At 40.2% G+C, this 14,403-nt stretch overlaps 1 protein-coding gene across 1 annotated transcript in view; it reads right to left on the minus strand.

Annotated features, from left to right (window-relative positions):
- The window catches only part of VWC2 (von Willebrand factor C domain containing 2), an 82,102-nt gene extending 79,101 nt beyond the window's left edge, over positions 1–3,001 (minus strand). The window contains exon 1 of the mRNA XM_013297642.3: positions 2,801–3,001. The gene's annotated coding sequence lies outside the window, so the exon portion shown is untranslated. The remainder of the gene's footprint in view (positions 1–2,800) is intronic.
- Between the last annotated feature and the right edge of the window lie 11,402 nt (positions 3,002–14,403).

Consider the following 14,403-nt stretch of genomic DNA (forward strand, 5'->3'; position numbering starts at 1 on the left):
AAGGGGATGCAGATGCATCCAGATGCAGAGCAGGCCAGAACACAAATGTGAAGGGGTTTTGAAACAGTTACAAAGACCACCCATTGCTCAGGCATTTGACAATAAAGTAAGGACCATTTTATATCTCAGGAGAGGGTTCCACAGACTAACAATTCAGAACTGAGTGCTGGAAGAATTGTTCCTAATAATCTAAGTGCTGTTTCTGTCAGTATGAGCTCTGCCAAAAGAAAACATTTGCAGAGCTGGATTTTCCTCCGTCCAGGGCTTAGATCCCGAAAGAAGAACTAGTGTTATAGGATTTGTTCATTTGGTACAACTCAAAACCAAATGGTAAGTGCACGAAGAAATAGAATGCATTGCCCATGACATCCCAGATCACTCTTTTAAAGGGAATAGTTTCCTTGCTAGAGAAAAGCAGGTGTAGAACTACACGGTCTAGTAATAACAGCACTTGGAAATCCATCAGGAAACAGGACCTCTGTCAGGCACCACTGGCCTGAAAGTGTTCCTGAGCAAAATGCCAGGACCAGATTTTACAGACCAGACTCCAATAAGTAACTTACTTTCTTAAAGTTAGTGTTTCTAGAGCTGCATTTTCCTTATGCTTATGTTGTGCAATATTGCTATGGCTGACATTCATAACCTTAGGAGTGAAAAAAGAATTCCATTCCTATGGATGAGATATGAAGAGAATGAAGTGCTCTAAGTGACAGAAGAAAGCTTGTTAATGTTTTTCCTTCATTAAATTCTGTATCAATTCAGAAAGGAAGATATTTAAGTGAGATTGGATGAGACTGATCCATTCATGCAAAGCTGCAATACAAAGCATGTTGTACGTCCAGGTAGTAGCTCATTTGTACTCTTCAAAGACAGTTTTGCCAGTAAAATTGAGCATCAGAAGAAATGAGCACCACACAATAGAAAAATACAGCGTAAGTGAATCATTCATACTTGTCAGAATTTGCTGATTCTGTGGAATGTCTCCTGAGCCTGAAATGTGTTCTTGAAAAACCGAAAAGAAGTCTTCAATGCTGCACTCAGATTGACAATCAGTATATTATCTTGCTTTTTTTTGCAAGCAATAAAAAATAAAATAAAAAAAATAGAGTGCACTACTTACAAGTACTTATTAAATTGGTAATGAAAAACCGACAGGCCTAAAAGTGAAAATATCTCCAAACACCCAGGCTACAGCTTAAAGAAAAGGAGTTGCCTTTCTTGTGCAGTAATGCAGCATTGACCATCTGTGCTGGTTTTGGCTGCGATGGAGTTAATTTTCTTCATAGAAGTTATATGGAGCTGTTTGGGGCTTGTGCTGAAAACAGAGCTTATAATACAGGGATGTTTTTGTTACTTCTGAGCAGCTCACACAGAGCCGAGGCCTTTCCTGCCCCTCACCCATCCACCAGCGAGCAGACTGGGGGGCACAAGAAGCTGGGAGGGGACACAGCTGGGACAGCTGACCCCGACTGACCAAAGGGATATTCCATACCATATGATACCATGCTTAGCATATGAAGCTGGGGGAAGAAGAAGGAAGGGGGGATGTTTGCAGTGATGGCATTTGTCTTCCGAGTAACCGTTACACGTGCTGGAGCCCTGCTGTCCTGGGGATGGCTGAGCACCTGCCTGCCCATGGGAAGTGGTGAATGAATTCCTTGCTTTGCTTTGCTTGCATGCATGGCTTTTGCTTTTCTTATTAAACTGTCTTTATCTCAATCCATGAGTTTTCTCACTTTTCCTCTTCTGATTCTCTCCCCCATCCCTCCCCCATCCCATCAGGACAGAGCAAGCAAGTGGTTGCGCGGTGCTTAGCTGCTGGCTGGGGTTAAAGCATGACAACATCTAAGTCACATGGGATGTTTCAGCAGCTGTGGCAATTGCACACAAAAACAATTACATTACAGGCAAGTGTTCCAGAGAGATGTGCAATCTTCAGGGGTACCTGCCATGCATGAGGGAGTGGGTAGCGTGTAATGAAATTCTTTTTAGGATAAGAAGCATTCAATTGGAAAACTATTTATTTATTGAATTGCATAAGGCTGGTAACTAACTGGGAAACTTTTACAGACCTCTGAATTTTTCAAGAGTAGATTCAAATCCAAGAAAAGGCCCTACTGGTAAACTGTTGTGAAACAGGTTTGTGATTCACCTCATGGGAATTAAAATCCCATTGTTTATAAACTGCCATTCACATAAACCATCGCTGATGTTAACTGGCATCCTTAATTATAGTTCTAGTAAAGACAGTTGGGGCTCAAGTGGCACTAACAGCCGAACAACGTTCTCATTTTGCGTGCCTCAGCTTCATCCAGACAGAAGTACAGGGGTAAGCGGTGTAGTGGCCTGTTGATCTGTTATGCAGATTAAAAGGATTTTTCCGTATTAGTCTGAAATGTTGTTCCAAGACTAAATCCCTATCAATATTTAATTAAAGGCAAGCCATATATGACAGCTTTGTTAATGGGCCATGAAGCACCTCTTAAAAGTGGCTCTGGCTGCTATGCATAAGCCTTGGGCTTTCAAATGTTTCTAGCTGCATAGAAAGCAGCTGTGTTGATGGAAATCTCTCAGCTAAAAAACAGTAAAACTGTTTGAAAATATACCATCTTGTGCCTGCAATGAATGAAGAAATAATACAGGATGTTATAGATCTTTGTCTGCAGCACAAATAAACCATATCTCAGGATAGTAGTGTATAACTTTGATAGGTAGTTGTGAGGGGAGGTAATATTAAAATGACAGGGGAAAAAATGCAGGTGAGTAGAGAAAGTGATGTTCCAGATGTCAGCAAGCTTACCTAAGGAAGTCTTAGTCCTGGGATTGGAGACAGTTCAGGCTAAATGATCTTCTCTGATCTCTCCCGAGCAAAAAGAGTTTTCCCCCATCATACTATGGGTAAACAACACACAATCACAACTTCAGTCTGGTTAAAGTTGAAAGCAGTCAATTCATTTAAAATGAATGAAGTCCACTTGGAACAAACTTCACAAGCTAAAGCAAGAGAATGATGTAGCACAGAAAAGATCAGATTAAAGTGGTAGAGCTTTGTAATAAAAGTGAGGAAGCCTGCAGCTGGGAAGCCAGCCTGTGAAAAGGAAAGGATCAACACTTCTTCATCTGAAGGGGAAGGAAAAAAAAAAAAGAAGTTGTTACATAACACACTGCAGCAGGTTTGATTTTTATCTCTTGCTGGCCAGAAAACCCCTATGGGGGGGCGGAGGGGGAGTCACAGTGAGCTTCATCTTGCTGTCCGCAGGTAGGCAGAGCAGCTGGGCTCTGAAACTGAGACCAGGTCTTTTAAATAGGGCATAAATACTTGCATGTTTCAGTGCGCCCTGCAGCTGCCATGTAACTTAGGCAGCTCTGGGAATGTTTGAACTCCAGTCATCTCCCTGGGGTTGATCCATGTAATGCAAAATTTCCCTAAAACTCTGTATAATCTTTGATACCCCTCTGTCCGGTCCTACACTTATCATTTCCATGTTTAAACTTGCATGAGGTACTCAAAGGGCAATTTCATGACTGCTTTCTGCTGTGCATGGTCAGAGGAGTTCCCTTGTTGCTACTGCGAGGGAATTCTGAACATCTTCATACCTTTTCTTCACTTTGATTTTGCGTAAAGGGGCTAAAGCAAAGCTGCAGATTAACATGAGAGCTCTAACAGAATGGTGTCTCCTTAAACTAGGTAGAGTGCATGTATTTGCATTAATGCTCAGTAGAAAAGACACACATCTTGCAATGTGAATGTGTTTGTGAAATCAAATAACTTCCATTTGACTGACAAACTCTATCCCAAAGAAAGTGCTCTGAATAATCATTACATGAAAGCAAACAAAAGTGCAGCATATAAAAAGGAATGTATTTAAGGCTTGTTCATTTAAGAGACATTGAAACAACAGCAGACATCTAATACTCCAGTTTCACATCCAGTGAAAGACATTTGTACTTTAATGACAGTAAACAATTTCAGGGTACTTTTGAAATGTCACTGATCTTGGATTGTAATCCTCAGAATTACAGCTGTCTTTTATTGCCTAGCTGGTGCTGAGAACTTCATCTGCTTCCATTACCACTGTCATGAACCCTTTAAGTTCACTGAGAAGAAACCGTGAAGATACCATGCATGGAACAATAAGTTATAACTCTTCACTTAACCAGCAAAGCTAGCAGCAGAATAACAAAGTAGTAACTATCTTCCTCCAATTCTAGGACTAAACATTTGCATAACAGTGGGATTTATCAGTTATTGAGCTTTAATGACAATGGATTTTACAATATGGTGCTTCCAATTTCTGATAGCCTTTGAAATTCCTGGGGAAACGCTCGTGTTCTCAACATTTGTGATATGAGCCCTCAGTCAGGGAGCTCAGAAGAAAATCAGGAATGAAATAATTACTCAAATCAAGCTAGGTAGACAATAATTTTATTCTCTTTTATTATTTGACCACTTTCAGTCTCTTAATACAGCATGCGACAGCAGGGCTAGTGATATTTAGTGGATGGCCTGATCTGCACCTATCACAGCAAACAGCAGAGCTTCTCTTCACTTTTGCAGTGTACAGAGACACTAAATAATACTTTTTTTTTCTTTCTTTCTTTCTTTTTTTTTTTTTTTTACTTAATTTGCTAAAATTTCCAGCTATCAAGTTGAAAATCCCTACAGTTTCAATTGCTCATCCATACTTATTGCATTGGCAGGTCTGAAAATATCACAGCCACTGGTGGACAAGAGGTGGAAAAGAAAGTATTTCCTTGTGTTAAAAAAAAAAAAAATTGTGGCCTTTTTCTGAGCAGCATCACACACAAATGTGGCTTGAAGCCCAACCTTCATAAAGGTGAACATTTGTTTTTCTGCTGAAGACCACTTTTTGGACTTGAGAATTAAGTCATCGTGAGAATTGCTTGCAAATGATGCACAACAGATCAATACAGCCCCTTTGGCAGCACATTTTGAAAGCATACGACTGTGACTTCCAAAAAGATGACTTCCAAAAAGTTTAGTACCCAAACCCTAGTGCTGTCTTCCTGAATGAAGTATCCAACTCCTTCAGCTTTCTTTGAAGGTATTTTTCCTGTGCTAGACACATATGTGTGAGTGACATGCCTGTGTTTTCTGCTGCTCTTCCCCTCATTACAGCTGACATAGCTGAAGATGAAGAGCTGGATTTTCCAAAGCCATATGTTCATTTCCTGAAAACTCAGTGAAATGGGAGGACTCTGGGATCATGTGTCTGAAGCAAAACATAGTTGTTCTCCTCCCCATGCCCAAACAAAACCCCAAACAGCCCAGCACTTCAGGCCATATGCAGCATATGAGTTGGCACCGGAGTCTTGCTTGGCAAGATTTTTATGGATGCTACTTAAAATAAAACTGGAGAAAAAAAAAAGCATAGCCTCTGCAGGCAAAGTCTTACACACAGCCTGGCTGCACAATCTGCCATAGAGGAATATATACCCCGAAGAAAATTCTTATACATGCATTCGCTTTCAGCATTTTTCAGTTCATCTTCCTCTCTGAAATAGAAATTAACCCTGGTAATCTTATTCTCTACAGAAAAGTTAATCTAGATTTATGTTTACATCACACACACATACATGCCCTCCCCCAGATTTGCCACAGAAAACCTGCAGAAAGAGGGCAAAGGAGGCCTTGCTTTGTGGGAAACATCATTCTCCTGATGTCTAGCCAAAGGTTTGTTAGACTGAAGCACTGATGACTTGATTTTGCTTGTCAGCAGGGCTCTGGTCACTAAGGGAGAAGCTGTTTCTCCCTCTTTCTGCTGTGCTGGGCAGAGAGGAACCTGTACTTCCCTTACTGGGACTGCTCCATGGTGTAATTTGCACAGGTTTTGGTACAGAGCACATCTCCCTCTTTTGGCACTTGCAGGGCAGCCCAGCTGCAACGTGTGGCAGAGGCACAAATCTTTGCTACCATCATGGCCAGGTTATCAGATTTGCTCTTCCAGGAATCCCAGTTTGTCATTAGATTTTTATTCTGTCTGTGGTAGGCTACAAAACCAAGCAGGCTGGCCAGCATCTCTGCAGTGGCCCCCAAGGAGCTAAAGGGTGCCAAGAATTTCCTTGTGTCTCTTTGGGGACAGAGGCTAGAGGAGCAGAGAAGAGCACTGCTTAACGCCTAACTCCCAGCACAGCAAAGAGCATGCGTAATGAAATCAGAAGACATCCTTTTCTGCACACAAGGAAATCCCTGTATTCAGTAAAAAAAGAGCACCATAAGAAGCACTGTTTTGCTTATTTTTTACACAAGGAAAGAAAATAAAAGGTTTTGTAAACAAGTTTACTTTTTCCTTCTCATAAATGCAAACTTGATCCAATCTGTGTTTTTTCTTAGTCTAGAGAGAAGTCCTGCCCTCTAGGCAATGCAGCTCATTTGCCCTGGGTAAATTAGCTACATGATAATTTGCATTCTCTACGTGCTGAAATGCTTTGGCCCCCATTTCCTCTTAAATGGAATGTCTTCTCAGGTTTGGAAGACTAAATACTGTATTTTGCTCTTGGTTGTGCTTTCAAATTTAATATGCTCATGCTATTTGAACTGAAAACACTGTGTCATTCCTGCATTTCCATATTAAAAATCTGCACATATAATAGAGTTATATATATATACTTATATAAATATTATGTATACATGCATTAGATACATATATATCCCATTTTTAAGATTTATTATTAAATAACCTTGTATTTCTTCAGCCATACAGAATGTTCTTTCTCTAACGAGTACCTTTGTGTAAAAAAAAATAAAAATTAACTAATATGAATGAGTAAATATGTTCCAATTCCAAACCAACATGAGACTGTGAACATTATTTTATTCAATACTATCCATGCTGTAGCACTATTTGCATATCTAGCATGGCTTCTGTGTAATCTGTTTTAGAAAACATTGACTGTGATTGTGCCTGTACCCCAACAATTACTACCAGAACAGTGAGATAGATGACATTTTAGATGGTGATAGTACATGCACTACAGTTATGTTTGTCCCCTGATGCAATGTACTGAAGGAAATCTCTTTCAGGACTTCCTGGTCGTGGTTTCACAAAAATCCAAAAGATTTTTGGAATTTCCTGGAGGTTCCAGGAATTCAAGGGAGCTCCTCTGGTTCTTCAGCATGTGCTCTCAGACTTTGCTAGAAATGACAAATAAAACCTCTCTGTCTCGTCAGCTGTGAGCTCAGCATACACAGATATTTCCCCACTCTGTTCAGCAGTGTTTGATGCATGAGACGTCATGTCTTGTATCTTGAGCACAGGGTTCATTTTGCTGTCTCTGCCTTACATCTCCCCTTCCCTGCCACAGATTGTCACAGGGCTCTTGTGGTCCCTAAGCAATAAAGACAAGGGAGGAAGTTTCTCCTCATGGAACTTCCTACCCAGGAAGCACAGCTAGCTGATATTTTTAGCATTGTCTTCACCTCAGACACCCCACACTGTAGCATGCCTCACTGCAAAGATGTGTACCATGGGGCTGAGGGCTTAGAAAGGCCTAAGCTGAGACTTAAAAATGCTGGTCATTTATCCAGTCATGTCTGGTGGCATCAGGGAAGTGATTGCTGTATCAAGGGTTGCAAATATTCAAAAGATGGAGAGGAAAAGGACATTTATTATAGAGGTTTGGTACATAACTGTCTCTGGGGTGAACAAGGGCAAGGAACACAGAGCTATCAGTTAGTTATATTTTTCTTATTTCTTCCTTTTGTGATTGCAATCTTATGCTGAATAGCAATCGTGTGTAATAGAAAAAGATACTGGTATTAACTAAAGCCACCAATCTGCTAGCTCACCTGGAGGAAACTGGTGAAAATTCATTACATGTTATATGCCATTACCTATGCCAGTAGTTAGTAGTCACTAGGTAGTCTCTAATGAGTAATGACTGAAGGAATACAAAGAGGAGACAAATGTAGGATTATTCAAACACAATAAACTATTAATTTTCAAAAGCTATGGTCTTAAGACCTCTAAGTGAACGAGAAAAATTAGGTCTAATCGGTGACTCCAATATATCATACTTTATTTATAGCAGTAATCAGTTTAGTCTGAGGAGCTTTATATATGCACACCCAAAGAAGAATGCAACACTGTGGACCAAAACAAAGAGGTTTCTGAGTTGCTACAGGATGCACTGGAATAAGGCTAGCAGGGCTGGATAACTCTTATCTTTATTCACAACTCAGCTGTTGGGATACCCAGCTTGGATGCTCTGAGCTGCATGAGCTCTTGCTCCATCATCCCGTGGCTGTAAGCCCTTCATCACAGACCCCCACCTTATCCTATCCCCTCTCCTGTCATTCCTCCTGACCTGGAGGTGAGCTGCATTGCACCACACCATCGGCATCGCACAAAGCCACCCCTTCACTTGGGCCTAGCCTGCAAGGAGCAAGGGAAGGGATTTATTCAACTCATCCTGATGATGCTGAGGACTAGGGAAGCAAGCCAAGGTTTAAAGCAACAGCTGTCATGGCTGACCTGCCAGCCCAGAGCATCCATCTGTGACTGACCAGCTGCCACATACCCTGAGAACATGAACTCAAAAACATGCTTCCCTACTTTTTGCTACATTGTCCATTTCTCTTTTGTGTCTGTTTTGTCAAGTGTGAGAAAATTACCTCCGTTCTCACAGCAATCAACTTGAAAATTCAACAACACGACCTTCTTTCCAGCTTTACTTTACAGCCCAGGAGACTATCTGGCAGCCTCTTTGGGCCAAAGGGGCTTGCATAGCTTCAGCAGTTTGTCTTGCATAACTCCTCAGCCCCAGTGTCAGAATTCGTTGCAACTTGATTTTGACTTTATCTTTCTCGTGTGTTGTACTTTAAATATTTCCAAAACGGGATGTTTGTTTTCTGACATCGTCTGATGGAAAAAGTAAATTGAAAAATTTATACTCAAAGGCTGAGCCATGTTGATTAATATTGCAGAAAAACATAATTTCACAATGATAACAGAATTTAGCTCTCTGCATCTTGTTATTTCTTTGAAGTTCCTGATTAGTTTCTAGAGTAGCCAGGAATATTACGGAAACTGCAGCCTCAACTTGCAGAAACATAGTAACTAGTTATATGGAAAACAAAACACACCACTTACCAGACTCAAGTTTAGCAGAAATTACCTCCTTCTTCCCCCTTTGCGGTCTGGCTTTCAGAAAGTAGTAAATGTCTCCTTGCCATATAATTTCTCTCTCGCCTTGTCTGCTGATGTGTCTCCACCAACAGCTAATCGCTGCATAGCCACTGCATTAGTATAAAGGAGTTGCAAAAACATAGTATGACCTATCCGTGGGTAGGAAAGGTGTGAACTCAAGCACAGAGAGGTCCAAAGGGTGTTATTGATAAAAGGCAGAGCAGAGACCTTGGGTTTGATCTTTTATCTCTAAGCCACTGAGCATTGCATCCCACTGGCCTCTATATGTTCTCCAAGACCACAGTAGACTGTTCTTCAAATCTCAGGTGCCTTCAGACAAAACTGTCTCCAGCCCCTTGTGAAAAGGCTGGTCTAGCTCTCAAGATTTCAGCTTTCTTTAGCAGACAATTCAAGGAAGACTGTTCCTGAATGTTGTGGCAAAGAAACAGTGGTATTGCATGTTACCACACAGAGGTACCAGCTTCATGTCATTTCTCCCTCAGTGACAGAAGACCGATGCTGGAGCGCAGGAGGTGCTGCTGACAGTACCTTTTGTGCCAAAAATGTTATCCATGTTTTGCGCATCTTGTATATTCACTTCCCTTATCCAGCTGTCATGGGAGGAATTCTGGGTAGAAACCTCATGCAAATGAAGTTTTCTATTTTTTTTTTTTTTTTTTAAGCTCAGAATTTCCCTTTCCAGTAACAGAGAAAACAGTGATTTCCTTCTCTTTGGAGAGTCAGTTTATGTGCAGTTTTATGTGACTAGTTCAAGTAATTAAAGTGGTTCTGTGCTTGTTCTTTCCTTGTTGACTAATATCACATAGCAACATGCCCCACTCAGAGGCATTGGCTTAAGCTCAATAGCACATCACTTTATTTCACAGCTTTTCTTCCCTTTTTTTTTTTTTTTTTTTTAATAAGCAAAGATAGTATATAAAATGTGGGAAGGACTGATATCAGTCTAAGCTGCAGTGATTAATATGTCTACACTTCTGAAAATTAATGAAAGGGTTTTTTTTCCTTTTTTTGCTGACAGGTGAGTATTTGGTGCTTGTGTGCTCCTCTGGAGAGTGCTTTCTTCTGGAAAACATGCTATGCCATTGAAAGAAAATGTAAGGGATTTGCCAGATGCCCTGCTCCTTTCCGATGGTGCCAGCCCCTCTCCTGCTGTTGGTCCTGAGGTGACCATGCCCATGAGGCAGTGCCATGGCAGGCAGGGAGTTTGGCAGCTGCACAAAGCCAGATGCTGGCAGACATGAGCATCATCCCCTACCCACAGAGGTGCTGCCCTATATAATCTCATCCTCATTTTTCCTCCACTGAGTTCCTTCTCAATCAAATGGAACCAGGTGTTAAAGAATTTAAAGGCCTGCAGTATTATTAATATGGAAAAACCCCACGGCACATTCAAAAAAATTATTCTTGCCTATGGGAATATTTTATGACTAGCAGAGACCAGAGGCTGGATTCCCTAGAAATGTAGCCTTCTAGTAGTACCACTGTCATAGCCTTTATGTGTTGCGATCATGGTTAGATGAAAGTAGAGATGCAGACACTAAGGATCCATTTCTGAAACTTTTATTTGTCTCTAATATTGTTGCAGACTTTTTTTCCCAGTATTTTCATACTACCTGTAGCAAGTTGATGAAGTACCAATAAAATGACAACATTTAAATATATGCCTATACTGCATTTGCCAGATAGGAGACCAAAATCACTGTAATCTGGTTTTAAGGTCAAGAGCTCTATTAGAGTAGAGGTTGTTCAGTGCCCAAGTAGGGCATCTCCCATACTGACATCTACAAGGACAAGTTAGGCTGCCTAGATTTTGGTCCAGGCAGATTTGGCCAATCCTGCCTAAATTTCATCAAAGAAGGATTAATTAATTATTTGATGGCCATTTTTACAACCAGGACAAAAGTTGCAGTATATTAATCACATTATTAATGAAGTTATTAAAACAAGATTTAGATTAATTTGGTATTAATTACTTATGTTACATCTTTTCTCCTGTTCATTGCAAATAAGTTATTTCTAAAGGAGCATGGTGACTCAGAAAGACCCAGCTTCTGGTATATCTTAATTTTTATTCTTTCATAATCTTATGCTTTCCCATCTGATAAACCTTACCCAAGACAGTTTGCCCTCTGTACTACAGATATATTTCCTTCCTAGCCAGGATATTTTTCATATCCTAATGTTTATGCATTTGGAAAGAGTGAATTAAAATAAAATATAAAGATAACAATTTTGATACAGCTTTAATAGAAAGCTAAGAGTATGTGAAACAAATGAGAGCGATTAGAAATGACTTATTAGCCTAGCAGCTGAAAAGCCAGTCAGCTAGGATGTGGGGGACACAATTTCGAATACCTTCTTATTTCATTTTCAGTGACTGTTCATGCTAAAGCAGAAATAGAAAAGGTACTAGGACTTGATTAATAAGACATCTGAGAGGGTGAGAGCTCACATTCAACTACCCATTTTTAAAGTATAAATTGCTTTTTCTTTTTGTCCTACACCTTGAATTAAAACAAATTCTTTAACAATAAGAATTCCTGTAAATTGGAATTTTTATTCTTAATTCAATGGAAATATTTAAATGAGTAGTTTACAGCTCTATCTTTTCTAAACTCTGTTTGAGCTTGAGCATTTGCATCCATTATTGTACATGTTTTTAACATTTATGACAGTAGCAATGATAGTTCCACCTATGTCGAAAAGCCATAACCAATTTGTTCACTTTGGCAGAAACTTAATAATTTTAAAGGTCTGTGAAAATTTGGGATAAAAGACACTATATTATATTTAAAGTAATTGCATTGTAAGCATTGAAAAATCTGAGAATTCAGCATATCATCAAGGTAGAATAGGTGAGGAAAAAATACAGCCATAATAATCTAGATAATAAAATTAATGTGTTCTGACAAGGGGAATTCCCCATGGCAATGTATTTGTTAGAAATACCAGCTAAAGGATGACCCAGCTAGAGCCATTTACATACCTTCTGAATACAAGTGATCCAAACATTGTAAAATGCTAATAGAAACATGCCTGGAAATATACTTAGCATTTTTCACAGGATTTAATCAAGGTATAAGCATTTAATAGAAAGGGTTTCTTCATAAATATACTGCATAATACTCACATACAAATATTATGATATTTACTCAAATATTATGTCCTACATATATTATCTTCAAGGCCTTCAGTAGCTACTGTTATTCCAAAATGTACTGTTTTTCTCTGTAGGAATACGCTAATAGGATTTTCTTCTTCTTGCCTGTAAGTCATGATCAGTGTTGGTAATTCCAGGAAACTGTAAATATACTTTATACACTAAAATTATATGTGTGTGTATGTCAGTATTTGCCACGCACAAATAACCAAAACATGTTATTTTATTACAGACTTCACTGGAAATTACTATCTGAGGACACTGTCGAACTGAATGTATATGAATTTTCTACCAATGCTTTTGGTAGGAATTTAGGCCTGTACTCTTCCACCAAAGTTTTTCTAAAAGCATATGACTTACAGAAGTGGTCCATAGCTGTAGAAGCACACATGAACCCTAATGAAAACATGGATGTGTATCACAATGAGATGAACACATTCCAGCACATACAGCATTTTTTAGGCACCGGTATGCCAAACACTTGATCTATTCACAAAAACATTTATAGAATTTGTAGGAGTGAGTTGGGACACTGCACTCTGGCTCAGGTGCAAGGCTTCATTTACATTTTATTTAACGCGGAGGCATTCTTCTGTAGCTTCATGAATAGCCTCTATTAAACATATTTTTTCCCTCTTTTGTTAATTACTACATGGTTTCAATGCTGCCTTCTGTGCCTCAAGTTTTTGCTTTACAGTTCATGGCTCACGTATTCCCTTGTGCTAGGATTATGCTGTTTCACTGTGCAGCCATGATGAGCAGAACTATTAATAGCTCGCTCCCTTGTGCTGCACTTACTGGGCAACTTGTGAACAGTCAGAACCGCAGCGATGTAGCACTAAGCATCCTTCTGCTATGGCCTTTAACCATTTCTCTGCTACTCAAAACAATGATTACAGATTGCAAAGCATGTTTGCTATGCTTTTCCACGTACCTGGCAGGACCTCATAAGAAAAGGCATGCTACTAAAAAAAAACCTGTGGGAATTCGAAGCTCTAGTCCCAGCTTTAGTCTCTGTACTTAGCTGTATCAAACTGCTTCATTTACAAAAGAATGATTCACTTTTCCTTGCCTGCAACCAGGGCTGTTTCCAGGCACAATCAGGACCAACAGCAAGCTCTCAGGAAAAACTAGATGTCCAGGACCTTGTTCTCCCCATTGCTCATGCACCTTACAAAGCCAGAGCCACCGCTGCTTTCCTCAGATAAAGGACAGAAGCATAGCTGGGGAATAAGAGAGCAGCATCCCTCCAGTGCTTCCCAGCAGAGGCAGCAGACCCAGCACCTCAGGAGTTCCCCCGAACTTGACTGTCCAGAGCAGTTTCTGCTGCCAAAGGACCCCCCACCCCCACCTCCTCGGTCATCCCACCCAGCCCATCCTTCTCCTGAGGTGATGGTTGAGTCTGTCCTGCAACTAGAATCATGTGTTGCCTACCTGCTGGAAAACACCTGAGCCTGATCTGCAGCAGTCTTGGGTCTTTCTGGGTCTTCCCTTTCTGTTGTGCCAGCGCTGGCTTTGCAGACCAACGTACACACATAGGGAAACTTGCTGAAATCCACGTTTTTCAGCTGGCTTGTTCAAGCAATTAGAATGTAATTAACCTCTTGTTAATGATCTACAGGGAGTACCAGCATCCAGTTAACTATTCCTAACAGGCATTCCTCTCAAGATCATTCTGCTTCAACGCTGGAATTCAACAGCAGGTCACTTGATAAAGAACAGATGCTTTTTGAAGATGGGTACTGAGGGGTGCCCTTTTGCTCACTCTTGCTAGGAGAGATGCCTCCCAGCTGCAAACTTTTTGCAGCACATGCAGCTGGGTTAACAGATAAATGGATTCACCAACCTACTTCATAAAGTAGGGAAATGGTATAAAAAAAGCGCTAACGGATGTATAACCCTGGAGGTGGGAAAGCAGGAACAGAATGTGCAGATTGCCCTCCCTTAATGGAATATAACTGGCATAAATTGGAGAGTGGAAAACCTCAGGTTTTCTCATTATTGTGAGATGATGCAATTGAAAGATTACATGGCATATTTTTGTGAGATTATTCCCACAAGCATCTGAAGAAG

Source organism: Falco peregrinus, chromosome 3 (genome assembly GCF_023634155.1).
Source record: "Falco peregrinus isolate bFalPer1 chromosome 3, bFalPer1.pri, whole genome shotgun sequence".
In the NCBI taxonomy this organism is placed as follows: Eukaryota; Metazoa; Chordata; class Aves; order Falconiformes; family Falconidae; genus Falco; species Falco peregrinus.